Source organism: Orcinus orca, chromosome 20 (genome assembly GCF_937001465.1).
Source record: "Orcinus orca chromosome 20, mOrcOrc1.1, whole genome shotgun sequence".
NCBI classification, from domain to species: Eukaryota; Metazoa; Chordata; class Mammalia; order Artiodactyla; family Delphinidae; genus Orcinus; species Orcinus orca.
The window spans coordinates 4,031,117-4,059,008 of record NC_064578.1 but is presented as its reverse complement, the minus strand read 5'-3'; the positions used below and the strand labels follow the sequence as shown (position 1 = coordinate 4,059,008).

Here is a 27,892-nt window from a genome sequence, read left to right as displayed (position 1 = left end):
CAATAATACTAATAGTAATAATACTAACAGCAGTAACGATAGAAGCTGTAGCAATAGCAATGTACTACTGATTGTAGTAATAATGGTAATAGTATTAATCGTAGCAATGATAACAATGCTAGTAATGATAGTAATAGCAGTGGTAGTCATAACAGTGATAATAGTATTAATACTGGTAGCAATAGTAACAATAGTCATAACGGTGGTAATCATGGTAGTAATAGTATTTTTTTTTTTTTTAAAGAAGATGTTGGGGTTAGGAGTTTATTTTGCTGTGTTGGGTCTTCATTTCTGTGCGAGGGCTTTCTCTAGTTGTGGCAAGTGGGGGCCACTCTTCATCGCGGTGCGCGGGCCTCTCACTATCGCAGCCTTTCTTGTTGCGGAGCACAGGCTCCAGACGCGCAGGCTTAGTAGTTGTGGCTCACGGGCCTAGTTGCTCCAAGGCATGTGGGATCCTCCCAGACCAGGGCTCGAACCCGTGTCCCCTGCATTAGCAGGCAGATTCTCAACCACTGCGCCACCAGGGAAGCCCGGTAGTAATACTATTAATAGTGATGCCATGAGTCATAGTAGCAGTAGTAATCATAGTGATCGTAATCATGGTAGCAATAGTAGTAGTAATAATACAGCAGGAGGAATAGTAAGAATCGTCATACTACTACTGCCAATAATAGCAACTCCCACTTACTAGTCGCTCTGTCCCAAACGCTGCTGGGAGCACGAGACAGAAATGAACACCTTACTCTCCGTGGCACCTGTGAGAAGGGTTCTGCTACTACTGTCCTCTGTTTGTAGATGAAGAAACTGATTTCCCCAAAGTCTCCCAGCTGTTAAGAGGCAGGGCCAGGATTTGCACCCAAACCCGTGTCACTTCCCAGGCCCGGTGTGTGTTCGCAATCCGGCTGCCCAAGAGAATCACGGGACGCAGCTAAGGCCCCGCCCCGTGCCAGGGACTCTGATCTGCCGGCCTGCGGGGAGCCTGGTGCCAGTTTTGTGCCGTAGGCTCCCAAGGGGATGCTGGCACTCAGCCAGTGTTGACCGTCACCACGCTACACAGTAGTTCTCTCCATCAGGGAGGCAGCAGGACCCACAAAGGTTATATAGCTTATCACCCACCCATCGGCTTTCTGATTCAAGAGGTCTGGGTGGGGCCTAGGAACCTGCATTTCTACTAAGTTCTCAGGGGATGCTGATGCCGCTGGCCGGGCGCCCCACTCTGAGAAGCCCTGCTCGGCCCAGATCCCACCTCCCGGGCAGAAACATGGTCCATGCGTCCGTGCATTCACTCAGCAAACTCTAGCGAACGCCGACCGCGTGCCAAGCCCTCCGGCAACTGAGTGATGAAGCAAAAGGAGAGCTTACACACGTGCATCCGCCCTTCCTCCCCTGGCAGCGTGGAGCACGCGGGGGTCATGCGGGATAAAGGACGGTCTCTTCCCAGGGCTGGGCTAAGGGCTTCTCCCGGGTTCCCTGGCTCCCACTTGAGGATAAGGGATGGTCCTCGTTACACGGACTGGATGGGAGGGGGAGGGGCTGCCCTGACCCTCCGCGCAGCGTGTGGGCTGCTCCTTTGTCCTCAGCCCCCGAGCTAATCCACTGTCCAAACGTCCCCTCTGAACTGCTTACATAAGTGTTCCCTGAGGCCCGGAAACTTCCAGATGGGCCTGTGGCCCATCCCACCAGCTGCTTCTGGGATGTCAGCCCCGGCCTCTTTCCTGGGCCCTGGAATTCCTGGAAGATCCTGACATGCAGCAGCTGCTGAAGTGTCTGGGAAGGCCAAGCGTGCAGAGGGAGCGCATCAGGCAGGCCTTGTGCTCCTGGCTCCTCCCACAGGCAGCTGCAACGGGGAAGAGCTGGATCCCTGTGACGCCGGACATCTGGCGCCAGCACACACCAGCGTCGCGGAAGGCACGCCAGCCACCTCCCCTCAGCAGAACACTCTGTCCTGGTCCCTCCTGTTCTGCTCGGATGCTTTCCGGGGCCCTCAGTGACGAATCTCCTCCCACCTGCCCTCAAGTCACCCTCACGGCCACATCCAGGGGACCACTGCAGTTCCAGGCCTCCGGGTCCTTCAGAATCACCTGGGAAGCTGGCTTAAAATGCCCATTTGGGGGCTGCACCCAGAGAGCCTTGTCCTGTAGGTCTGGGAGGGGTCCAGGGATCTTCACTTTTGAGGAGGTCCCCAGGCAATGCAGGGGTTCCTCAGACCACACATTGAAAAACACTGACACAGCCGGTATACTCTCATTTTGTACAATATATGATATACATAGGCAAGGGGGGCTATCTATTTTATATCTATATATGTATACAGATATTTCGATATTTATTATATTAATTTCCTAGGGCTGCCATAACAAAGTACCTAAACTGAGTGACTTAAAACAACAGACATGGGGCTTCCCTGTTGGTGCAGTGGTTAAGAATCCGCCTGCCACTGCAGGGGGCATGAGTTCGAGCCCTGGTCCGGGAAGATCCCACATGCTGCAGAGCATCTAAGCCCATGCACCACAACTACCGAGCCTGTGCTCTAGAGCCCGCGAGCCACAACTGCTGAGCCTGTGTGCCACAACTACTGAGGCCCGCGTGCCTAGGGCCCATGTTCCACAACGAGAAGCCACTGCAATGAGAAGCCCGCGCACCGCAGTGAAGAGTGGCCCCCGCTTGCTGCAACTAGAGAAAGCCCACACGCAGCAACGAAGACCCAACACAGCCAAAAATAAATAAATTAATTAAAAACAAAAACAAAAGAAACCCAGATATATATTTTCCCAGTCTGGAGACCAGAAATCCAGAAATCAAGGTGTTGGCAGGGTCACCTCCCTCGGAAGGCTCTAGGGGAAGATCCTTCCAGCTGCTGGTGGCCCCAGACTTTCTTTGGCTTGTGGCCGCATCCCTCCAAATTGGACTTCAAATAAAAGGACGGGGAAGGTGCCTGAGTTCAGTTCCACCCCAGGAACAGAGCCGCAGGCTGGGTCCCTGGCCCCTCTTCAAAGCAGTCAGGCTTTGCCCTACAGCCAGCAAAGTGGCTGATCATACGACAGGTTTTTCTGAGACCGCACACTTCCAGCTGGCATCTGCCTGTCAACACCTACAGTCCTCACCCCCCGCCCCGTTCCCCTCCCTCCTGGCGTCTCCTGCCAGCTCCTTTCCTTCCCCTCTGACGCCTGACCCTGGGCCTCTTCCCTCCCCCTTGGACCGACCCTCCTGAAAAGCTTTAAGTGCCGTTAACGTGCAGGTCACCCGACATCCCCCTTCAGCTTTTGCCTCCCTGAGTTCCAGGTCCATAGAGTTCCAGGGCCAACCACCCACTGGGCCTGCCCACTCAGATGTCTTCCAGACACTTGGCTTTCCGGTTATGAAGGTAGCAAGCCTCTGAGCCTGTCTGAGCCCCTGCTAGTAACCGTGACCTTGGAGGGCTGCTGTAAGATGCAGCAATAATGCTAAGCACAGGGCAGGCGCCCAGAATCAGAGGTGAGCATCTCACGAGGCAGATGTAAAATGCACACCCGCCCTTCCAGGTTGGAGTGCCCAGAGCTGGGAAACAGGGCCTCGGCCAGGTTCTCCCACCTTCCCAGGTCAGAGGAGGCAGCTGCTCTCCAAGGTTCTTGGAAGGACCCTTCCCTTTATTCTTATGAATAAACTTAAAGCCAGTGGGGAATCCTTCCTGTCCTCCAGCATAAGCTTTGGGATTTAAGTGGCACGGAGCTCAAGGACTTGAACTGACTCTTACTAAAGTGTAAATGACTGACAGCAGATCAGTTCCCAAGAAAGAGCAAGTACCAGGACCCTGGCATTGGGGTCGGGGGAGCAGGCACCCCCACCTACAAGGGGCACCTCCCAAAGGAGGCGGTACAGAATTGCCCACCACTAGGGGGCAGCAGAGCACCAGGGATCCGTTTACAAATACAAAGGGAGGGGTCTGAATTGGTACTTTGATAAGTTGTGAAACTCCTGCCCACCCCGTCTAGGCAGCCCCTCTTCTTCCTTCCAAGTGAATCCACGTTCTCTCCAAGCATCCCCCAGGTGGAAGTCCAGAATGGTCCCAAATGAATCAGGAACCTCATTCCTCACATGCAGTTTTGCCCAACTAGAGAAAGAAGCACATTACACCTTATTCAAGTCATACGGACCAGCCCTAATACTGCTGACTTCCTATTGCCTCAGACCAGCAGAGTCAGCCTCACCTGGAAGCTCGCTGGAAATGCAGACTCTCAGGTCCCACCCCAGACCCACAGCATCAGACTCTCTAAGGGTAGGCCCAGCAATTTGTTTTTGTTTTATTTATTTATTTATTTTATTGAAGTATAGTTGATTTACAGTGTTTGTTAATTTCTGCTGTACAGCAGAGTGACTCAGTTATACGTATATATGTTCTTTTTCATTATTCTTTCCGATTGTGGTTTATCATAGGATATTGAATATAGTTCCCTGTGCTCTACAGTAGGATCTTGTTTATCCATTCTTTTTTTTATTAAGATAGATTTTATTCATTTTTATTTTATTTTATTTATTTATTTTTGGCAGGGTTGGGTCTTTGTTGCTGCACACAGGCTTTCTCTAGTTGAGGCGAGTGGGGGCTACTCTTCGTTGCGGTGCGCGGGCTTCTAATTGCGGTGTCTTCTGTTGTTGTGGAGCACAGCCTCCAGGCGCACGGGCTTCAGAAATTGTGGCACACGGGCTCAGTAGATGTGGCTCATGGGCTCTAGAGCGCAGGTTCGGTAGTTGTGGGCTTAGTTGCTCTGCAGCATGTGGGATCTTCCCGGACCAGGGCTCGAACCTGTGTCCCCTGCATTGGCAGGTGGATTCTTAACCACTGCGCCACCAGGGAAGCCCTATCCATTCTATATATAGTAGTTTGTATCTGCTAATCCCAAATTCCCAATTTATCCCTCCCCCATACCCCCTCCCCCTTGGCAACCACAGGTGTTTTCTCTATATCTGTGTCTGTTTCATAGATAAGTTCATTTGTGTCATTTTTTTTTTTTTTTTAGTTGCAGCACGCAGGATCTTTAGTTGCGGCATGCGGGATCTAGTTCCCTGACCAGGGATCAAACCCGGGCCCCCTGCATTGGGAGTGTAGATTCTTAGTTGCTGGACCACCAGGGAATTCCCTGTGTCATATTTTAGATTCCACATAGAAGTGATATCATATGATATTTGTCTTTCTCTGTCTGACTTACTTCACTTAGTATGATAATCTCTAGGTCCATCCATGTTGCTGCAAATGGCATTATCCTGTCCTTTTTCATGGCTGAGTAGTATTCCATTGTGGATACATACATCTTCTTTATCCATTCATCTGTTGATGGACATTTAGGTTGTTTAGGCAATTTGGGTTTTAACATCCCTCCAGGGCATCCTGATCAGCTCAGGGTTGAGAACCACTGCTTTCAATGTAGCAGGCAAGATGGTAACACTGATTCGTGTTCAGTCACGTGTCAATACTGCTCCGAGGAAGAAAAGCCCAGTTCGGTCCAGTTTGCTGCAAGGATGTTGTTCTGGAGCAGGGATCCAGCCCGGCAGGACTCGGCCCGCGCTGGGCCAGGTGGGTGGTTAATGTGAAGGGCGAGTGGGTCAGTTATGGTCATACAGCATCGTGACCCAGTCCCTAATCCACTCCCGGGAGGAGGAATTAGAAAGTGGTCTTCGGGTTGTCAGTTCTCCAAAATGAGAACGTCTACAGCTAAAAAGGAAGCCCAGTCCTTTTCCTGACACTAGAATAGAGGCTGCCCATCAGGGGTGTTCAGGAAGGAGGGGAACCCCTTACCTGGGTTCAAATCCCTGCTCAACATTTAGAAGCTGGGCCACCCTATTCAGTGATCCAACCTCTCTGATCCCCAGCTCCTGCCCTATACAATGGGGATGACAACAGTACACACCATATAAGCTTGTTGTGGGGACGAAATATGATAGCTCATGTGACACTCTGGCCAGAGTAAGTGCTCAACAAGTGTTAGTGAGTTTTTAATAAATGGGTCGTTTAAGTTGTAAAACTCTATGGTTTCCCAGTCAGTCCGGCTGCTCCTTAAAAAGTTATAGAGTTACTGTATGATCCAGCCATTCTACTTATGCACCCAAGAGAAATGAAAACTCAGGTACAAAAAAACTTGCACACGAGCGTTCATAGCAGCACTACTCACAGCATCCCAAAAGTGGAAACAACCCAAATGTCCATCAACGGATGTATGGGTAAGCAAAACGTGGTCCCTCCACAGAATGGAATAGGATTTTGGCCATAAAAAGGGATGAAGCGCTGACACAGGCTGCAACGTGGATGAACCTTGAAAACGTTATGCTCGGGTGAAAGAAACCAGATACGGAAGACCATGGCCTATAGGCTTCCATGTATATGAAACGTCCAGAAGAGAATCCATAGAGACAGAGAGCAGATTAGTGGTTGCTGGGGCTGGGGTGGGGGTGGGGGGATCGGAGGGGATGGCTAAGAGTACAGGGATTCTTTTAGGGGTGATGGAATATTCTAGAAGTCATTGTATTGATGGTTGCAAGACTCTGAATATGCCAAAACCCACCCAATTGTGTACTTTCCAAGGGTGAATCGTGTGGCGTGTGAATTATATCCCAAAAGAGCTCCTTTAAAAAAGCCCATGTAGGGCTTCCCTGGTGGTGCAGTGGTTGAGAGTCCGCCTGACGATGCAGGGGACGCGGGTTCGTGCCCCGGTCCGCGAGGATCCCACATGCCGCGGAGCGGCTGGGCCCGTGAGCCATGGCCGCTGAGCCTGCGCGTCCGGAGCCTGTGCTCCGCAACGGGAGAGGCCACAACAGTGAGAGGCCCACGTACCAAAAAAAAAAAAAAAAAAAAGCCCATGTAGGGCTTCCCTGGTGGTGCAGTGGTTGAGAGTCCGCCTGACGATGCAGGGGTTGCGGGTTCGTGCCCCGGTCCGGGAGGATCCCACATGCCATGGAGCGGCTGGGCCCGTGAGCCATGGCCGCTGAGCCTGTGCGTCCGGAGCCTGTGCTCCGCAACGGGAGAGGCCACAACAGTGAGAGGCCCGCATACCGCAAAAAAAAAAAAAAAAAAAAAAGCCCATGTTTTGCCCATGAGATGCCCTAAAGCTATTTTTTTTATTGTTAATGAGGGGCGGGGAGGGAAAGAGTGACCTGTGAACATTTTGATTTTTTTCCCAACTTGACCCCTGAGCAAAGAAGTTTCGAAAAGGTACTCAAGTTCAATTTCATCTCCAAGTTAGGGCTCTGTCCTGCAGCCCCTCCTTCAAGGTCAGCCCTTCATGACACAGCAAAGTAGGGCAGCCCATCACATTGTGGGTTGTTTTTTTTTTTTTAAGGCTACAGACTTTCCAGCTGGATTTTGTCTGAAAACATCATACAGTCCCTGAGGTGGGTTAAGCCCCTAAGATCTTTGGGGGCTTGGGGCTACATTATCAGCAGAAGAATTGCAGCATCTCCAGGCCCAGGGAGCCAGGCCCTCTGTCTACAGCTGTCCTTGCAGGCAACTGCCCGGGAGGCCTGCCCTGGCCTTATCTCCAGGAGGAAATGTCCCCACCCTGCTCCAAATGTTTGTCCAGAAGGATAGGGCCAAGTAGAGTCCCACATCCCCAGCCAGAAAGTCTCCCCCCACCCCACTCTGGAGGAGGAGAGGCACCAGGGAATGGATGGGGCTCCTGGCACGTGTGCTTCCCACGGGGCCTGAAGGACTCTGTCCGCAGTCTCCCCTCTGGCTCAGATCGCCCCACACCTTCCCATCACCATCTCACGACTTCAGTTTCAGGGCTGGGGGTGGCCCTAAGGTCTCGGAGCCTGCCTCTACCCCCAGTACAAACTTATCACTTCTCCCAAGTCCCCCACACCCCAGGGCCTTTGCACAGGCTGTCATGGGAAGGTTCCACCAGGTGCCAGCTGTGTGCCCTTGGACAAGTCACTCCCTCCCAGGCCTCACATCCGCACCGGTCATTTGAGGAGCTTCCTCAATGACCAGTGGCGATCGGAGGGCCCAGAGTCTTGGGGTGAGTTCGTGTTCTGACTGCCTCATGCCTCCAGGATTGCTCTTTCCCCAGAGTCAGACTGCTAACTGCCCGCTCATCCTTCCAGCTGCAGCTCCCTTCCTGATGTTGGAACCTTCTGGAATGTTCTGGCACTCTCAGGTTCCTAGGCCCATCTATGATGGTCTGGTGGCCTGTTTGCTTCTTGGCCACACTGACGCCACCTGGAGGGCAGGGCTCACGGGACGGTCCCCCTTGCATGTCCCGTTCACCAGCCCATCCCGTCACAGGCTTTCTACCGAAGTGTTTAAGGGAGTGAGTGAGTTTCCAAAATACTTCCTCTTCCACCATCTCACTGGGTCTTCCCCGGCACCTGGGCACAGGAAACAGGCTATTGCTCCATTTTACAGATGAGAAACTGAGTCTCTGAGCTCTGGGCTCCCAGCCAGCCTGCTTCTCCTCCTCAGCTTCTCCCAGGTTTCCAAGACGGTGGGAGAGGGCGAGGGTGGTACCACCCGCGGCCCCTCTGCGGCCCGTGTGGCTCCTTGAAAGGACGCTGTTTCGGCAAAGCCTCCCGGCCCGGCCAGACGTGTCCTCTGGCGGAGAAGAACCCGTCCTTCGGGCCGGGCCGTGTGCGTGCTGAGTCATCACTCCTGGCCACGGAGTCCCTCTGCCCCCCGCCCAGCTGCCGACCCACAGTGCCAGCTCTTTCCCGATGGGAAGAGAGCCGTGGCCTTAGGGGACCCCGAGGGCCACCCTTCTGGAAGCAAACATGGACAAGCTGTTCTGGCTGGCGGAGCACATGGTCCTCTGCAGGCGGTGGAGCGGCTGGAGACTGTGCCCGGCCAGGCCGGGGTCCAGCCCACGCTCCTCTGCCTCCCAGTAAGGTGACCTTGGCAAAGCACCGGACCTCTCCACCCATTTCCTTCCTGCAGCAGGGGCGAGGGGTGCGTAATAACACCCACCCTTACTCTGAAGGATGGTTCTGAAGTTTAAAGGTCATGTAGGCCAGCGAGTCTTGGGCAGAGCGCCCGGCACACAAGAAACCCTCGGTGAATAGCACTTATTTGTAAAAAGGTTGCTTATTTGTAGAAATCATCAGGAATCCTCCAGGAAGAGGCAGAGTACGAGAGGACTGTGGTTTTGGAGTCAGAGAGGATAGAGGGCTCCTCAGTGAGTGGGGGCCAGGAGCTGTGGTCCCGCTGGACGCTGGGGTTGCTGAGGCCTGGGTGAGAGCGGACACTGGGAGTCGGGGAGACAGAGCCTGGCCGGGGGGCTCAGTGAGACCGGCCGCTCTGTTAGAGAACAGGGAGGAAAGAAAAGGGGCATCTAGCGCTATTGCAACGACCGCTGGATTGGATGCACTCGAATGCTCTCTCAAAGTTCCCTGGTAGTTGCAAGGCAGAGGCTGATGGGTTCTTTGAGGACTTGCTGAGCAACCGTGGGGCCCGCGATTTCTCCGGGTTACATATGATCGTCATTGGGCAGCGGAAGCTAAGCCTGTGCTTGGTAGAGGATGGCTCCAAAAAGAGGCCTCTTGAGGCCACTGAAGGCCTGGTCTAAGAGCAGGGCCCGCGGGAACATCACTGCACTGATCGTACCTAACAAACTTCCCTCATGGAGGTTACATTTTACTATGGGTGTGTCTGGGGAAAAGATTTCCAGGCAAAGGGAGCAGCCAGTGCAAGGGCCCTGAGGTCAGAGGTGCCGCGAGCGTTTGCGGAACGTCGAGGCTGGTCGGCGTGTGGTGGCTGGTGGGTAAGGGAAGACAGCAGGAAGGATGTGGGGAGGTGTGGCAGTCATCGATTTACGGGGGTGACCGGCCTGGTGTAGCAGATAAATGCTAGATGTCCTCTGCCCGTGTCCCCTCTGAACTCGCCATCGTGATTCATGCCAACGGCTTCTTAGCCTGCAGTGCCCTAAGCAAGGGCTTTCTCTGGCCACAGGAGCAAGCTCGGGGTGCATCAGGGGTCCCCAGAAGGGCCAGAGAGTAGGGTGACCCACTCGTGTCTGGCTTTAGCACTGAAAGCCCCAGAGCCCAGCAAACCCTCAGTCCCAGGCAGAGCGGGGCCGGTGGTCACCTTGCAGAGGGGTTAACGTCCAGGGAGCAGCCCTCAAGCAGGGAAGGACGAGGCTGGTATATAAACCCCAGGCCCTGCCCCTCCCATGGGACCACTCAGCGCCACGCCCCAAGTCGTGGGGTCCCCAGCAGGCTGCCCGCTCAGGACCGCTCACTTTATCGTCTTCCCCTGCCCGCCTCCCTCCGGCACCTCCTCACTTGTGCTTCCTGGGAGCACCTCCCCAACAGGCTATTTGTACCAAATCCTTGTCTCAGGCCCTGCGTCCAGAGAACTCAACGTAAAACACAAGGCAGGGGGGGTTCATAGATATTCATTAGAATACGGGGTGGAGCTATAGTCGCCCTGACGTGCAGGCAAGGTTCGTGGAATTTGCAGGGGTGTCCCCGTCCTGAGGCCCCTCTAGCCTGTGCTAAGCCTGGCTTTGAGTCAGAATGGACGTCACAGCTGAAAGGCCGAAACACAGGGTACCTCCCAGACTCTTAGGTCATCCCAAGTGCCCTGCTGTGGCCGCCTCCCCTGCCCACCCGTCACCTGCCCCTCCCGACAGGAGGCAGCCAAGGTCACAGGCAAGAATGAATGGTCTGTGTCCTCGGCCGCAGCCTGGGTCACTGCCGGGAACCCCTGGGCTCCCCAACGCCCGGTCAGCATCCCTGTGCTGACCCTGGCCTGCCGCCGGCTTGGTGGGAACCCAGGGGCTGCGTGGGGCTGCTGGCCCTGGCCTGCACTTGTTCCTTCTGTCCCTCACTTGGCTCTGCAGTGCTGACCTTGAATCATTCCCTTGGCCTCCAGCCCCTGGCCTCTCTCTTCCTCTTTCCACGGGGAGCCCAGATGTGCTGATGAACTTACCGGATGGAAGTGGCCCTTTCCTGTGCTCTGACCTGTGGGGCCCTTGGTTCCAGCCGGCAGCTGTGGGCCAGTGTAGACTTCCTGGGCCAAAGTCAGGGGGTTCCCCTCACATCGCAACCCACAGAATGGTAGCTGCTCTGGAGCTGTGTAAGGTGGCGAGCCGCCCTGCCCTCCTGCAGCCCCCATCCACACACTCATGGCAAAATCCAAGCCCCCTTCCAGACTGCCCCGGACCCCGGCACACACAAGAAACCCTCTCTCACTTCCGGAAGCCCCTTTCCCAACACCTGCATTCCATCCTGCTTCCGTATCCGTTCGTGGAAAGTTCTTTTTTCCTCTAACTAGCTTCACAGCATTGGCTTAAAATTTTCCTTTGGTCTTGGTGATGAAAGAGTGACTCAGGTGAGGGGTTGGCAAACCATTTCTTTCAAAAAGAGGGTCCCTTTTCTTTCAGAGGAAAGGACGCTTAGATTCAGAAGAGAACCCCACCTTCAGCTGACTGTGAGCCTTGAGCAAAGGAATCCCTTGGCCTTTCGTGAACCTCACCTGTTTCCTCCATAACAAGTGACCCTCCTGTCCAAAAGTGGATTCCTGGAGCTATCAGTTCCCTTTGGAGACTTTGCAGTATGAACTCGTATCTTATGCGTAGGGAGAAAAAGTCCTTCACTGTTCACAATGTTTCCGTTTTACAAGAATAGTAACGGCTACCATTTTTAAGTGTTTGTGATGGGCCATGCTCACAACCTCCCTGTGAGGTGGTCCAGCTACTGTCCCCATTGTATAGATGAGGAAAGCGGGGCTCAGAAAGGTTAAGTCATTTGCCCAAGGACACAGAGCAGGACTCAAACCTAGATCTTTCCAAGGGCCAGAGGTGCCCTGGGTGACTCATTCCGGGTTGTCTGAAGATTCCTTCTGGACTCAGCATTTATTTTACTCTTCTGTTTTTTTGTGGGTTCTGTTTTTTCCAAATCAAAACTGGTGCTGGTTGTTCCAATTTAGCTGGGGCCTGGTCGGACCTCCCCAAAGCCGGAAAAGATGCCTTTCCAGGATAAATGGAAACGGTTTACACAATAGTGGTCAAATGCTTTAGCAGGAAATAAATCATACAGGATAACACTGGGAAAGCTGAAATGAATCTGTGTGGGCAGCTGGGTTTAACCCCCAAATTAGTTCCAGCCTCTTTTAAAAACATTTTTGCCCTCTCTTTTCCTGTTTGTTTGCGTTTTTTTTTTTTTTTCCCCTTGTGTAAATTTTCCAGACCTGGCTTTCGGAGAGGCTGCTGATGAGTCAGACCATTCTGCTTATCTAAATGCTAACCAGGGCCACCCTGGTCCCCAGTTATCTTCATTCCCGCGAAGTCACCAAGGTGGGGGAGGGGAGGGGATGTCCAAATGAGCTGTAGTTCATGGAAGTTCCCTATCCCTGGGCTCCAGATTTGGGGGCCCTCCCTAGAGAGGCAACAGGCCATGCCATCACCCCGAGCTCCTCAAGCCCCTCCACGCTGAGGGTCCCAAACCAGACCTCCTGAATTGGCCAAGCCCAGGTATCTGCATTTTGATGCACACCCCTGTTTTCAACCCCGGCTGTATTGAAGGAAACCTAGGCACGCGGAATCCTGTACCACAGTTCCCAGAGCACAGGTGGGAACCCAAGACCTCAGGAAAGAGTTCTTTGGAATGCTACAGGACCCTTCAGCCCTCCACCCCGACCCCACCTCCCGGACCCAGTCCAAAGGGCAGCTCTGCCCATGCAGGGCGCAAGCCTCTGCAGGTTTAGGAGCAGCTGAAGAGCTGTGAAGAGTGTGCCCTGCAGCTTTCAGTCGTTGCAACATTGACAAGCAGCTGCTTCTTGTTTCTACTTCCTTTTCCCTCAGAACATCACAAGTATAAGAAAAGTTAGGAATTCTGTCAGCCACATGTCTCTGAACATGTTTACAATAGGAGAAACCAAATGGAGTCGAGAAAAACCCTTTATCAGGGCTTTCCAATGATCATCCGTTTATGCAACAAATCCTTTCCTGAGTTTCCACCGTGTACAAGGCATGGACAGATGTCAGCAGCCAGACACACCCCTGCCCGCCTGGGCCGACAACCAGGAGACAGACCTGTGATTCATTGTTTCACCAGGGGCTCCAAGAGCCTATACTGGGCTCCAACCCAGTTTAGGGAGACAGGGAATGTTGCCATGAGCTCTGAGGGGTGTGGGGAGGTGGGGAGGGAAGGGGACTGATGAGCATCCAAAGGCCACAGCCCAGGGAAGGCCCCCCCTAGTGGGGAAGGCTAGGGGCGCACGAGGAAATGAAGCCCGGGGTCTGGGGAGAAGGCCTAAGATGAGGCCTGGTGCACCACATGGAAGGTTCCGGAACGGCTGCCCATCCTCTCCATGTCTGCACATCAGACAGGACCCAAGTGAGATCTGCCTCCTCCGCTGACCCTCTGGCCACCAAGCGTGATCCCACTGTGCTCTGGCCCCTGGCCCCTCTCCTGCAGGGACGGCCTCTCCTCGGGCCCACTTCTGCGTCCCGAGGACAGCGTTCCCACCGCCAAGGGCATCGGCGGAGACTGGAAGTAGGCTAACAGCTTCCAGATGTCCATGAACCCAGCCTGGCTTCTAGAGGGACTGTTTGGCTTTCCAAGGTTTATCAACAGCAGGATAAGTTCCCCTCCTGACCCTCGTGAGGCCGGGGGACCCCAGCCTGGCCGGCTGAGCACGCGGCAATCCCCGGGCATCTTGATGTGGGCCCTCCGGTGTTTCTGCCCCGATCAGGATAGGAGGGGCTCCTAATGCCCAAATGGCCGGATTCTGCCCCAAAAGAGAGATGGCTGGAGGCAAATCCGGCGAACCCGAGGGAAGGTTGGCTGAGCTGGGAGGACCCTGGCCGTGCCTTTGACACGAGCACAGCACTGCCAGCCACAGGAAGCCCCAGCCTCTACGACCCCACCCGGCCCAGGCACCCCCACTCCCACCCCGTCTGCCGCCCGCTGAGCTGATGGCCGCCACTCTGACCTCGGGGCTCAGCCCGGAAGCAGGGTGGGGAGGGAGGGCAGGTTCCGGAAGACAGGACACGTGGCCTGTCTTTCCAGGTAGATGTTAGCAGCCCTCCCTCTGACTCACTTGGTGGAAGATGCTCACATGAGCAGCCCCGCTCCCTGACCCCGGGAGGGCCCCAGGCACCACGAACTAACACACAGACGGCTCATCGCTCTTCTTCCAGAAGCTTCCGGGGGCCTTTGTGCTCCAGACGCTGGTGATTCCCACCATCGAGCCGGCCCTGCAGAAGCTGGGGCATCTCATCCTTTTCCTCCGTATTCAGGGGACGCCACCCTTCCGGAATCTCCGCACGTGCCGAGCTCCCCCCGCCCCTCCTCGGCCCACATCCCCCCTTCTCTGATCGGCAGCTCCAGCCGGTCTCGCTGGAGTTCAGTCTTGCCCACTCTGGTGGGTCTCGTTTCGGTTCTAAAATACCTTATTGAGGTGAAATTACATAAAATGAACGCTTTTAAAGTGATCACTTCAGTGGTATTTAGCACGTTCACAGTGTTGTAAAGCACCACCTCCATCCGGTTCCCAAACCTTCCCCTCACCCCAGAGGAAAAGCCCACGCCAGTTAGCCAGTTTCTCCCTCTTTCCATCTCCCCCAGCTCCTGGCAGCCAACAGCCTACTTGCTGCGTCTATGGGTTTATCCCTTCTGGATGTCCCGTGTAAGTGGAGTCACACGCTCTGTGACCGATGGTGTCTGGCTTCTCTCACTTGGCATAAGGTTTTCGAGGTTCATTCATGTCGTAGCTGTGTCAATGCTTCATTCTCTTTTATGACCTAATCATATCCCACCATCAGGACAGCCCACCCTTGGTTTATCCATTCACTGGCTCATGGGCAGGGAGAGAAGGAAGGAATCGCATCTCCTCCTAGGCCCAAGCCTCTTGCGCTCCATTTGGGGGTCTCCTCAAGGCCCCCCGAGTTCCTAACGCCACGTAGGAGCGGGTCTCCCTGCTGGGTCAGCTCGTGTGCAGCTGAGGCCGTTGGTCAGGGAAAGCCCCGGCCTCTCTCCGAGGGCTGAGTCGTCTTCTCAAAGCCGATTGACATTTCCACTTAAAAAGACCGTTGTGCAGCCTGAAAAAGCCCAGTGTTTCCGGCCTGCCTGTTGCTTGTTCAGCTGTGGCTGGGCTGGGCCAGGCCAGCTCAGGGCTTTCAATGTACCGAGCCTTTAAATGACCCCCGATCTGGCTCAGTTTTAGCTGCCTTTGGCCCACCTACCATCTGTAAGCCATTTCCTGCCCGCTGCTGGCCCTCACCTCTCATTTACCGGAGGCAGAGCCGTGAGGCTGGGCTGCAGGGCAGATCCTGGGTGGGGCCGGCGGGGCAGGAGCAGAGGATGGGCTTGGCCAGAAGCTGGTACTTGGTCTCGATCATGCTTTAAGGCCACCTTGCCTCGGTCAGAAGGGTGTGTGGTTAATTTCATGCTGCGGACAGGCCCCCACGCCAACCGGAAGGAAGTTGTACCAGGGCAGCCTCGGGTGCCCGAGCGGAGTGATGGTTGGTCACAGCTGACAGCAGGAGCCCCCTGCTTGAGGCTCACAGCAGCCCATCGTGCATTTATAAAGGGGGAAACTGAGGCCCCTGGGACCCTGGCTGATTCTGGCCGAGGCGGCCGGGTAATTCCCCTTCCCTTCGCCTTTCCTATTCAGGGCAAGCTCGTTAAGATGTTTTTCCCTCCTGCAGCATTTCCGTGTATATCACGCGGGATTCCTGCACGTTGCAGCTAATGCTGCGTCAGGCTGAGCCCGGGACTGGGCCTGAAGTCGCACCTGTCCCGTCCGACTCCCAGGCCGCCATCCCAGGAGCACTTCCGTATCGCCTGCGCGCAAAGCCTCACCTCGGGGGTGTGATGTGGGGACTCTGACCCCAGACACTGTGTGTTTGGGAGTTTCCTCCAGCACCTGTCGCACAGTGAGCACTTAATTGATTTAGTCATTTATTCATTTAATGATTTATTCTTTTACTAAATAGATACATGTTGAGCACCGACTGCGTGCCGGGCACTATTCTAGGTGGTAGGAATGTCCATGCTCGTGTGTCTGTGTGTTTCTGAGTGTGTCGGGGGGGTATGTGTGTGTGTTTGAGATATTTCTATGTGACGAGCAGATGGTGGGTCACAGGTGACAGATGGCAGGAGTGGTCCTTCTCCATGTTCCTCACAGGGGGCAGGGGAGCTCTCATCGTCATAGGGACTGAGGGACCCCAGCTAAGGGAGCAGCCGCCATCTCAACTTTGTGGCCGGGGTCACATGGGCGATTACAGGCTCTCACCTAGGCAGTGACGTGTCCCCACCACAAGGGGGCGGAAAACGCAATCCTACCAGGTGCCCGGAAGAATGAGGTCCAGAGAGATTCGGAGACCGGCACAAACGTCTACTATCACTGCAATACGGGCGTTATGTGGGCCTGAGGGTCAGCAGGGAACACGGTAACTCACGCACTGACGGTCTAGCTGGGGAGACAGTGAACGAACCACGACAGAATTAATGATTTAATTGCATCCATGGCAAGGGCTACCAAGAAGCGCAAGACACCAGGGCACCAAACATGGCCACATAACCTCATTGGGGGCGTTGGAAGACCTCCCTCTGCGGCTGAGCTGATGCTTAAGATAAAACCTAAAAGATGATGACTAGGGTTCTGTAGGTTGAGATGAATGGGAGAGCCTCTGAGAAGTGGGCAGAGTGATGGCAAAAGCCCTGTGGATGCAGGCAGTGTCCTCTCCAGGAACTGGAAGAAAGCCATCACTGCTGGAGCACAGAGCGTGGAGATGGAGATGAAGTTGGAAAGGTCAGCGGCCAGATCATTCATGGCCTTGTAAGCGGGTTTATGAAGCTGGCCTGTATCCTAAGAGCCATGGGGAGCCACGGAAGGTTTTCAGCAGGGGAGTGCGGTCGGGGGTTGGAGCTGGACAGCGCCCTCTGGTGGTTGTGTGAGGACTGGCGTCCGTAGTGCTCTCGGCCAGGGCTTGTCCTGAGCTTGTCTCTAAGCCCTTGCCCGCAGGCTGTGGAGATGCAATCCTTCTGAGACTGCCCGCCCCGTTAATGCTGGTGGACACAGCTCACAGGGGCCAGCCTCCCAAATGGCATGCCACCAAGCCACGCTGTCCAGGAGACACCAGACGGACATGCCAGGGCTGCGTGGAGCAGACCCAGACAGCGAAAGGTCTGGCTGGCCTGCGTTTTCTCCAGCGGGTGCCTGGTCTGGGTCTGACTTCAGACAGGACGGGAGGGACCCTGATTACCTTCCCGTTCGCATCCTGGGTAATCTCAGACCTCACATGGGTGTGTGCTTGTGAGTGTTCGGACAGACACCCCCCCCCTCCCCAAACGAGGGCCGATGGAATGATGGCCACTCAAATCCCCCCGTATTACCAAAGGCAGATAAACGCCAACCAGCCAGAAGCAGGGGATCCCGTGGCCGCTGCCCCCACCCTCCCTTGCATGCTTGTGGCCTGTTTCTGCCTGAAACTGCAAATGCTTATCACAGGCGAGTGATGAGTCATGGCTTGGGTTCTTCCTCAAAGGACAGCCTCGAGCAGGAGACGTTTATCAGCTGCTTTTCTTCTTTATTTTCAGACAGGGCGATTGAGCCAAATGAACTTTGTGGAGAGGGAGAGGAGATGTTTTTCCTCCTTCATTTTCGGAAAGTGTGACCGTTCCAAAGTGCACTCAAGTCTCCCTCTGGCCCCGGAACCCAGTTTCCCTTCCCAGTCGCCAGTACCTGCCCTTGCAGAGGAGCAGGCACAGGGCAGCAACCACGGATCCACCAATTTCTACAAAAGTTGTCCTCCCGTGAATATGCTCTGTTCCTTGCCGGCTACTGGCTTTACTCCTGTAGGGGAAGAAGATTTGGAAATAACCCAGTAATTTTTTGGGGGGTGCCCCTATCAGCACCCCTTCTGCTATCACAACAGGGCCACGAAATGTGGCTTGTTGCTCAGGGCGGAGGAGAATGACTACAAAGGTATAAACATACAGCTTTGAGCAGGAAAATAATTGAGTTTTCTTTCTAATCCTTGGTGAGACAGTGGTCTTGAAAGCCGGGCTTTCAAGCATGAGTAAATATTCCTGGAATTCCCATTGCTGAGCCGTGTCCCATGAAGAGTCACGCAGGAGGACTGACCTCGGTGTGAATCAGGGCCGGGAGGTTGCAAGAGGCAGCTGAGGGAAGAGAAAAGCTCATGGAGAGGAAGAGTTGGGGGGCAGGGCCAGTGGGAGAGACAGAGACTGGCTGCAGCCCTCTGCTGGGGAGACGGAGGCCCCATGCAGCCTTTCCCCGCTCCCCGGTGGGCCTGGAAAGGTGGCCCATGGCAGAGAGCCTCATTGTGGGCCCACGCAGCAGTCAAGGTCCAGCCCAGGAAGCAGACAGCCTCCTGGGCATTTCAGTGGAGGGTACTGAATGCAGGGAATTGATGATGCAGGTGATGGAATGGCTGAGAAACTGGACAGAGGAAGGAAAGGACCAGGAGGGGATTTGAAGGCAAAGAGGCCCAGGACCCCACAGCCCAGCACCACTTCCCAAATGGCCCCGAATGATAGAATAGAAACGGTGGAGACTGGGGCCCGAGAGAAGACCCCTGCTTCCCATGGCTTGGGAGTGGCATGCGGGGGTTTGAGAAGTTCCGTGTGCCCCAGTGGGGAATGTGGAATAGGGCTGTGGGGGCAGGTTGGTGAGCTCCTGGGGGGAGGGGGTCACCACTGGAAGGACCACAGGGACCCTGATGGAGGATCACGGAACAGTGAAGCTGGGGAGCGGTCAAAGTAACATCTGGATTCAGAGAGTCCCCCAACTCAGATATCGTAATGCGAGCGAAAGAACAGCATTGTGACTCTAAGAGATGACAAAGCCCTGCTGTGAAAACCCAAGGACAGTTTGAACAGAATGAGTCCGTGAAACGTGAGAGTAGAAAATGGCTATATTCCTAAGGAAGCCTCTAACGTGATTTTAAATATGAATGTGTACATTAATAAAATAAATATTATGCACATATATTTTAAAGGAGAGCAAAGAACGATCACTCGTTTTTGCTCATCCGTAAATTTCAACAACCCCACTGCACAGCTTGAGAAACGCCTGCCCCATGCTCAGCTCTCCGAGCTCCCGAGTTACGCGTTATTCAGTGGTCTCCTCGGCAGCTGTGCTTTTTCTGCAAACTCAGCATCCTCTTCCTCATTCTGCATTTTAAGTGCTTTTTGCGGAGAGGAGTGGAGCTGAAACTCAACCCCCGCGCCCCGCCAGTTGGCAGAAATATAGTTTACTAGTTAAGGGTATGCTAGCTGCCCTAACAAGCAAGTCTCCACATTTCAATGACTTTAAATGCAATTGAAGTTTGTTTTCCTCTCGATAATGGAGAGCAGGTGTTAAGGGCTTTTCCACAAGGCAATTTAGCAACTGAAGGCAGAGAACTCTGCCAGCCCCCAAGAGCCCTTTGCTTCCAGCTGGTGGGAAGGGACAGGGCAGGAAGGAGCAGGTGTGGGAGGTTTTTAGAGGAGCACATGACTTCCACGTGAATCCCATTGGCCAGAATTCAGTCACGTGACCTCGCCTGACGGCAAGGGACGCTGGGAAATACCAGTCCGGCTGTGTGCCCTGGAGGAAGAGGAAGCGTTTGGGGTGTGGGGTGGTGAGCAGCCAGACGGTCTCCGTCACACACGGACCCCGTGAGATTGCGTGTGCGACGCCGTTAAACGTCCCCCTGTAGACAGAGCTGGGGGGAAGGCTGCCCTTTGGAACTTTGTTCCCATGTCCCGTGTCCCACGCGGCAACCTCACTTCAGTGCTCGCTGCACAGAATCGGAGGACTGGCTATAGACGTGGTCCCCGGCCTCTGGGGCTTTCTGTGTCCCTGGAGTCAGCCGACGCAGGAAGAGAGGCCTGAGCGAGGCATGGTTTCAGAAGTCCACACTGGCACCCGTGGGGCAGGAAGATGCCTCGGAGCTTCAGCGAAAGGCGGACAGCTGAGGGCAGCTCCCCGTTCTCAACAGGGCGCCCTGCCCTGTCTCCGGGGCTCACCCGGAGCAGCCAGGCCTCGGCGCCACACCACCGTCAGCCGGTCCCGCCCCTCCAAGCGGGGCCGGGCCCTGCGAGCTGCAGCTTACGTGCAGGTGGGTTATTCACGTGTGGGGTCGCGCGTTCTGGGTACGGTCGAGTTTCCCACCCTCAGGTCCCACCATGGGAGCTGGCTAATTCCTGTGTGTGTGTGTGTGTGTGTGTGTGTGTGTGTGTGTGTGTGTGTACGCGCGCGCTGGGTAGGGTGCGTCCCGTGTACTGCAGGACGTTAACCAGCAGCCCCGACCTCTCTCCCCAAGACACTCTTAGCACAGCTCTGAGTTGTGACAACCAAAAGTGTCTCCAGACCTTGCCAGCTGTCCCCTGGGGGGCAAAACCGTTGCCAGTTGAGAGCCATTGGCCTGGAGAGTGGTTCTCACACCTGATTGCACATTTGAATCACCTGGAAGCTACAGACAATTACCATTCCAGACCCCGCAAGTCCACTCCTAGGTATGGGCCTGAGATAAACGAGGCACGTCTACAATAGACTGTAGGACTATGTTCCTGTGGGCGTATTATTAATAGCTGATGGCTGGGAACAGCCCAGATGTCCATCCATAGGAGACTAGATGAACAAATCATATATATTCATATAGTGGAATAATACTCACCAAAAAAACCAAAAAAACCCCCAAAACAGGCATGAATTGCACTGCTATGAAGTTGAGCAAAGGAGGCCTCCCACAAGAGTACATGTCGTGTGATCCCTTGTATGTGGGGTTCAGGAACAGGCAAAGCCAGTCTATCGTGATAGAGGTGGGGAGAGTGGATACTTCCGGGGAGGGTAGTGACCGGAAACCTGGGACGCTGGGAATGTTCTGTCTTGATCTCCATGGTGACACGTGGTGTGCGCGCATATAACGATTCATCGTGCCGTGCACTTGAGATTTGCACGTATAACTGTTACACCTTGTATTCGCCTCCTGTGACAGCTGTAATACATTACCAAAACTTGGTGATTTAAAGAAACAGGAGTGTGTTCTCTCAGAGTTCCAGAAGCCAGAAGTGTGAAATCAGGTGTCGCAGGGCTGTCCTCTCTCTGGAGGCTCTAGGGGAGGGACCTTCTTTATCTCCTCCAGCTTCTGGTGGCCACGTTGCTCTCCCGGCTTCTGCTGTCACACTACCTTGTCCTCTGTGGTTGTGTGATCTCCGTCTGCCTCCCTTATAAGGATACGTGTGATTGCATCTCAACCCACCAGATAATCCAGGATAATTTCTCCATCTCAGGATCCTTAGTTACATCTACAAAGTCTTTGCCATATAAGGTAACATTGATAGGTCCCAGGGATTCGGACCTGCTATGTTTGGGGGCCCTTATTCAGCCCACTGCGTAACTAAATTTAAAAGAAAAATTTTAATTACTGGTGTGATGGCCCCACCACACACCAATTGAATCAGACTCTCTGCTGTTTCTGTTGATAAGTTACACAGTCCTGGGCGTAGGGGGTGGAGAGACACTGATCTGGAGGTGGTTCTTCCCTTGTTAGCGCGTTCGGGAAGGGTAGGGATGTGCCTGTCTTGCTCGTCACTTACTGCAGTGCAAAGTTGACTTAACGAACTTGCTAAACATGGAATGAATTGATACATGAATGAATATAGTTACTACTAAGATCTGTTTTTTGCTCGTAAGACTTCTGACGCCAAACACGTAGATTTTCTCCACCAAGCAATTCTCCAGTTCTCTGTGGACGCCAGCTGGGTGTCCTACAACTTAATTCGATTCTGATACTAACCACCCAGAGTGAGAGCAGACCCCACGGTTAAGGGCTCAGTCCCGCAAGACTGCCCCCACTTCAGATGCCAGTCGCAAGTGGTGGGTCCCCAGCTCACCCACCCTTCTCTCTGACTTGGCAACAAACCAAGGCATCCCGCAGCCCCCTCCTCAGGTTCAGTAGTGTGCTAGAATGGTTCATAGAACTCAGGGAAATACTTTCCTTACATTTACTTTTATTGTAAATGTAAATCCTTTACATTTATTGTAAAGGATACAGATGAATAACGAGACAAAGAGGTACGTAGTGAGAGGTCTGGAAGGGTCCCAAGTGTGGGAGCTTCTGTCCCCGTGGAGTTTGGGGTGCACACCCTCTCGACACGTGGGTGTGTTCACCAACCCAGAAGCGTTTTCAAGGAGGTTCCATTATGTAAGCATGGCCGATAACCTCATTTGCCGCTGGGGATGCCCCACGTGCCTCCCTGGAGGTCGGGGATGGAGCTGCAAGTTCCAATACTCTAATCACATGATTGGTGCCTCCGGCACCTGGCCCCCGTGCTGAAGCTCTCTGGGAGCCGCCAAGAATCACCTCGTTAGCATGAACTCAGGTGTGGTGGAGAGGAGCTTGTTACGGATAACCAAGGACACCCCTGTCTCCCCGTCAGCAAAGTACACAGGTTTTAGGACCAAATATACATTCTTTTTCTGTCACGGTATCACAAGAGAGGATGAGTGTGGCCACAGTAAATTGGGATGCTCTAAAGTCAGAGGACGCAGCTTCAAACCCAGCCCTGCCTCTTATGGGCTGAGTGACCGTAACCAAGGCCCCTCGCCGTCCCACCCTTTCTGCTCACCAGGAACGTGAGGACACTGCTGGGGGAATTCATGAGATGACGTCTGTCCCTGTGAACCTGCTTGAAATCCAAAACAAGTGCACGCCTTCCCGTGCAAAACATCTGATGCTGAGCCCATGGTAAATAGTGACTTCGCGGGTGAATCAAATAAAATCAGGAGATGCTGGGTGTTAGGCAAGTGGGATTTACGTGCTTGCCTCACTGTCGGCATAAGATACGCTCGCTGTAAATGTGCAGAGCTTGTGAAATAGCTGAGCGCTCTTTGAAGGCAACGGGGAGGGACCCTGGGGAATGTAAGCTGGGTGGGGGGACAGATTAGGTCCTTTTGAGGATGACAACCGTAAAACCCTTCCCTAAGTCGAGGGTGATGTCCTAACCCAGTTCACTGCCTGCGTAACAGTATGCCCAGTGCTGTCTAGTTGGACAGGGGAACACAAACAGAGAAAAGAACACCCAAACGACAACAAAAACCACCTTCTCGGGAGAGCTTGGGGTCTGATGATCTTGCTATAAGATGTCCCGCTTGGTTTGGGATTTCAGGCAGGTCTCTGGGGGGAGGGGGGAGAAAAGGGCCTGGTCCCGTGGAAATTTCCGAGTAGGGTTTATTTTGAAGCAGAGGTTTGGCAGCCCTGACCCTGTCTCCTTGGCTAGACAGAGCCTCTTTGAAAAGAGTCAAAAACAGCAGGGATGGGAAACGGCCCTCCAGGGAGCTGGTTTTAGTGGAATCCTCTTCTTCCAAAAAGAACTGCCGAGACCAGCCCAGGCGTCCCTCGCTTTATGAAATTCAGCTCACCTGTGGTCGGCAGAGTACTGCCCGCTGCCTGCCCCCACCGCAGCCTCATTCCTGGAGTCGCTGTGGACGTGACCTGACGCGGCAGAAGGCACTTTGCAGGCGTGCTTGAGTTGAGGACCTTGTGACGGGGCGATGATCCTGGGTGATCCGGGTGGGTCCAGTGGAATCACATGAGTCCTTGAAATCAGAGACGCTTTCCCAGCTGTGGTCAGAGGAAGAGGAGGCAGTGGAGGAGGTTCAGAGATGCAGTGTCGCTGGCTTTGAAGATGGGCAAGGGGGCCGTGAGCCAAGGACCAGGGGCCGCTGCTAGAAGCTGAAAGGGCGACGAATAGCTTGCCCCCTAGAACCTCAGGCAGCACCACTGATACCTCGGTTTAGCCCAGCGAGCCCCGTGTTGAATGTCCGACCTCCGGATGGAAGATGCTGAGCGTGTGTTGTTGAAGCTGCAGAGTTTGTGGAAATGTATTGCAGCAGCGATAGAAAATCAAAACATTACCTTTCTTCTTTTTATTTAAATTGATTAACGTAGAGTTGATTTACAATGTTGTGTTATTTTCTACTGTACAGAAAAGTGGTTCAGTTATACATCTACATATATTCTTTTTTTTTTTTTTGCGGTACGCGGGCCTCTCACTGTTGTGGCCTCTCCCGTTGCGGAGCACAGGCTCCGGACGCGCAGGCTCAGCGGCCATGGCTCATGGGCCCAGCTGCTCCGCGGCATGTGGGATCTTCCCAGACCGGGGCACGAACCCGTGTCCCCTGCATCGGCAGGCGGACTCTCAACCACTGCGCCACCGGGGAAGCCCTACATATATTCTTTTTCATAGTCTTTTCCATTATGGTTTATCACAGGATATTGAATGTAGTTCCCTGTGCTTTAGAGTAGGACCTTGTTGTCTATCCATTCTCTGTATAATAGTTTGCATCTGCTAATCCCCAAACTCCCACTCCATCCCTCTGCACCCCCTTGGCAGCCACAAGTCTGTTTCTGTTTTGTAGATAAGTTCATTCGTGTCATATTTTAGATTCCACAGATAAGTGATATCATATGGTATTTGTCTTTCTCTGTCTGACTTACCTCACTTAGTATGATAATCTCCAGGTCCATCCCTGTTGCTGCAGATGGCATTATTTCATTACTTTTTATGGCTGAGTAGTATTCCATCGTATATACGTACCACATCTTCTTTATCCATTCATCTGCTGATGGGTACTTAGGTTGCTTCCATGTCTTGGCTATTGTAAATAGTGCTGCTATGAACGTTGGGGTGCAGGTATCTTTTTGAGTTATAGTTTTCTCTGGATGTATGCCCAGGGGTGGGATTGCTGGATCATACAGTAACTCTATTTTTAATTTTTTAAGGAACCTCCGTACTGTTCTCCATAGTGGCTGCACCAATTTACATTCCCACCAACAGTGTGGGAGGGTTCCCTTTTCTCCACATCCCCTCCAGTATTTGCTATTTGTAGACTTTCTAATGGTGGCCATTCTGACTGGTGTGAGACATAATTGCAGTTTTGCTTTGCGCTTCTCTAATAATTAGCAAACGTCGCCTTTCTTGAGCACCTACTGTGTGCCCATTCCTGGGATGGGATCCCTAATCCTAGTGACCACCTGTGACGCTGAGCTTGTGATCCCATCTTACAGGTGTGAGTAAACTGAGGCTCAGCGAGGTGAACTGACATCCCGAGAGGGAACGGGAACCCTTGGCCGACTCCAGCCGCCCTGGGCCCCGCGCTGCTCGCAGGTAAGATGGGCAGGAATGTGAGCTTGAAGTGTGTGGGGCACAGTAGGTGTCCAGTCAGTGTTCCTTCTCTCTTTCCTTCTCCCGAACATCGGGTGTCCAGCAGGTCTGGCTGGGAAGTGGGTGATATTTTCTTCCTGACTGCTCTATAAAACCATTACAAGATCAGCCCTGGTTCCCAAGGGCAACAGCCTCCCCTGATAGAGGCCATCGTGGTGGGTAAAAGGCTCTCACGGGCAGAACTGGGAGACACGTCTCTCACGTTGGCTCTGAATGATTGCTGTGTGACCTCAGGCTGGTTACCGCCCCTCTCTGGGAAGCGTGTAGTTTCGGTTGACTCAAGTCCCCCTGCAGTCTCAGTCTCCAGGGAGCCTGTGAGCAAACTCTGGTCCCCGTCCAGAGGACTGAGGTCCGGCCAGGCTGGTGGCTGCTGCTGTGTCTCTACCTGCGTCCTGGGAGGGCACACAGGGGCCCTCACAGCAAAGTCAAGCCCTCCTGCCCTCCAAAAGGCCGAAGTGTGAATTTCCCTCTGCTGTGAATCTGTCCCCTTGGCGGGGCCGGTCTCCTGGCCTGGGGCTGAGGCTTTTCCTGGCCTTCTTCCCCAGGAAGGTCCCCAGGTTGTGGTCTAGCCCTGGCCGGGAGCTAAGGTCTGTGTCCTGGCCTGCCTTTGCCAGTGGGCACCTGGCTGACCTCCAGACAGTTACTCCCTGGAAGGGAAACGTGAGGGAAGGTGGGACAGCCCAGGGGTCCCCAGCTGTCCCTGGCAGTCCAAGCCTTCTCCCTAATCTGGGAGGGCATCGTGCCTCAGATCCGTCTTTCTCACACTTTGCTGTCAGCGTGGGAAGGACCTTGGGGGTGGGGTGCCCCATAATGCTGGCCCGCTCAGCCCACTTGAGTTGTATCCCTTGGAAAGATCTGTTCGAGTCCTAACCCCCAGAATCTGTGAGTGTGACCTTATATTTAGAAATAGGGTCTTTGCAGATGTCATCAAGTTAAGATGGGTTCATACTGGATTAGGGTGGCCCTAATGTAATGCCTGGTGTCCTTATAAGAAGAGGGGAATTTAGACACAGACACACAGGGAGAAAGCCATGTGTAAATGAAGGCAGAGATTGGAGTGCTTCTTCTGTAAGCCACGGAATCGTCCCTAGAGCCCTCAGAGAGAGCTCGGCCCTGCTGACAGCTTGATTGTAGACTTCAGGGCTCCAGCACTATACGTTTCTGCTGTTTTAAGAGCCCCTAGTTTGTGGCGCTTTGTTACGGCGGCCCCAGGACACTTGCACACCCACTGCCTGCTCTTGCCCATTTCCCAGTAGTCATTGCTTTGAGGAAACCACCTAGTGTCCCTTCAAACTGAACATATCCAAACGCGAGGCCTGGCCTTTGCTCACAGCTTATGTCCTTCCTCCGTTGTTGGGGGTAATCGTTTTACGAAGGGATGCTAGCCAGAGATGGCCGTTGAACTTTACTGATCCTTTGTTAGTTCTCAAAAGACTTTTCTGGGACTTCCCTGGTGGTGCAGTGGTTAAGAATCCATCTGCCAATGCAGGGAACATGGGCTCGAGCCCTGGTCTGGGAAGATCCCACATGCCGCAGAGCAACTAAGCCCATGTGCCACAACTACTGAGCCTGCGAGCCACAACTACTGGGCCCACGTGCCACAACTACTGAAGCCCGTGCGCCTAGAGCCCGTGCTCCACAACAAGAGAAGGCACTGCAATGAGAAGGCCGCGCACCACAAAGAAGAGTAGCCCCCGCTCGCCACAACTAGAGAGAGCCCACGTGCAGCAATGAAGACCCAATGCAGCCAAAAATAAATAAATTAATTAATTTTTGAAAAAAAGAGTTTTCTGAATTTCTGTGAAATTCAGAAGTCTGGTGACATGGGCTCTGGAGTTAAGAGAGCTGGTTCTGGGTCAGGTCCTGCTTGAAATGCCCTGTGTGTGATTTCAGAGGAGCACCTCAACCGTCGGGGTCTTCCTGCCATCAAGAGGGTTGGAGCGGGATTCCCTGGTGGTGCAGTGGTTGGGAGTCCACCTGCCGATGCAGGGGACGTGGGTTCGTGCCCCGGTCCGGGAAGATCCCACATGCTGCGGAGCGGCTGGGCCTGTGAGCCATGGCCGCTGAGCCTGCACGTCCGGAGCCTGTGCTCCGCAGCGGGAGAGGCCACAATAGTGAGAGGCCCGCATACCGCAAAAAAATAATAATAATAATAAAAATAAATAAAATAAATAAAAAGAGGGTTGGAGCATGCCTAGCTCTTGGCCAGTTGTCAGGTCCCTTTAAAACTGGACCAGCCCCACGCCTGTTCCTCCTGCCTCCCCTCTCTCCATCCCTTAAACCGGTCTCAAGTGCTGTCTGCGTGGTGCAAACTGTATTTGGTTTCTCAAGGAAAGGACGCCGCTAAATAAATAAGTAAATAAAAAGCAAAGTTCTTAGTTACACGTAGCCTCGAGAAGCTTAAAGGTCCCCTCTGGGAACTTTGCTGCCGAGCGAGCCTTCTTGACCTTCCCCGTTGGTTGTGGATCGGACAGGACTCCTGTATTTGTCAGTGACAGAAACTCAAACCAGAAGAGGCTCCCAATCAGAGGCCACTCTGGGAGCCGTGAAGGCTGTAACCAGGCACTTCAGTGCCGTGACGTCTCATGCTGTCTCCATCTCTCCCCACCTTGGGGGCTCTATGGGGACCTCGTTTTCTCTGAGAGTAAACAGGTTTTCTCCCAGCAGTGGGAAACACAGTGCTGGTATCCTCGGGCTTAGGTCCTCCAGCCTGATGCAAAAAGAGAAGGAAGAGCATCTCTCTTCCTGT

General features: G+C 53.7%; 1 long non-coding RNA gene across 1 annotated transcript in view; it reads left to right on the top strand.

Moving 5' to 3' along the window:
• The first annotated feature begins 19,474 nt into the window (after positions 1 to 19,474).
• The window catches only part of LOC117196704 (uncharacterized), a 62,252-nt gene continuing 53,834 nt past the window's right edge, over positions 19,475 to 27,892 (top strand). The window contains exons 1-2 of the long non-coding RNA XR_007474540.1: positions 19,475 to 20,033; positions 24,987 to 25,086. This is a non-coding gene — a long non-coding RNA (uncharacterized LOC117196704). The remainder of the gene's footprint in view (positions 20,034 to 24,986; positions 25,087 to 27,892) is intronic.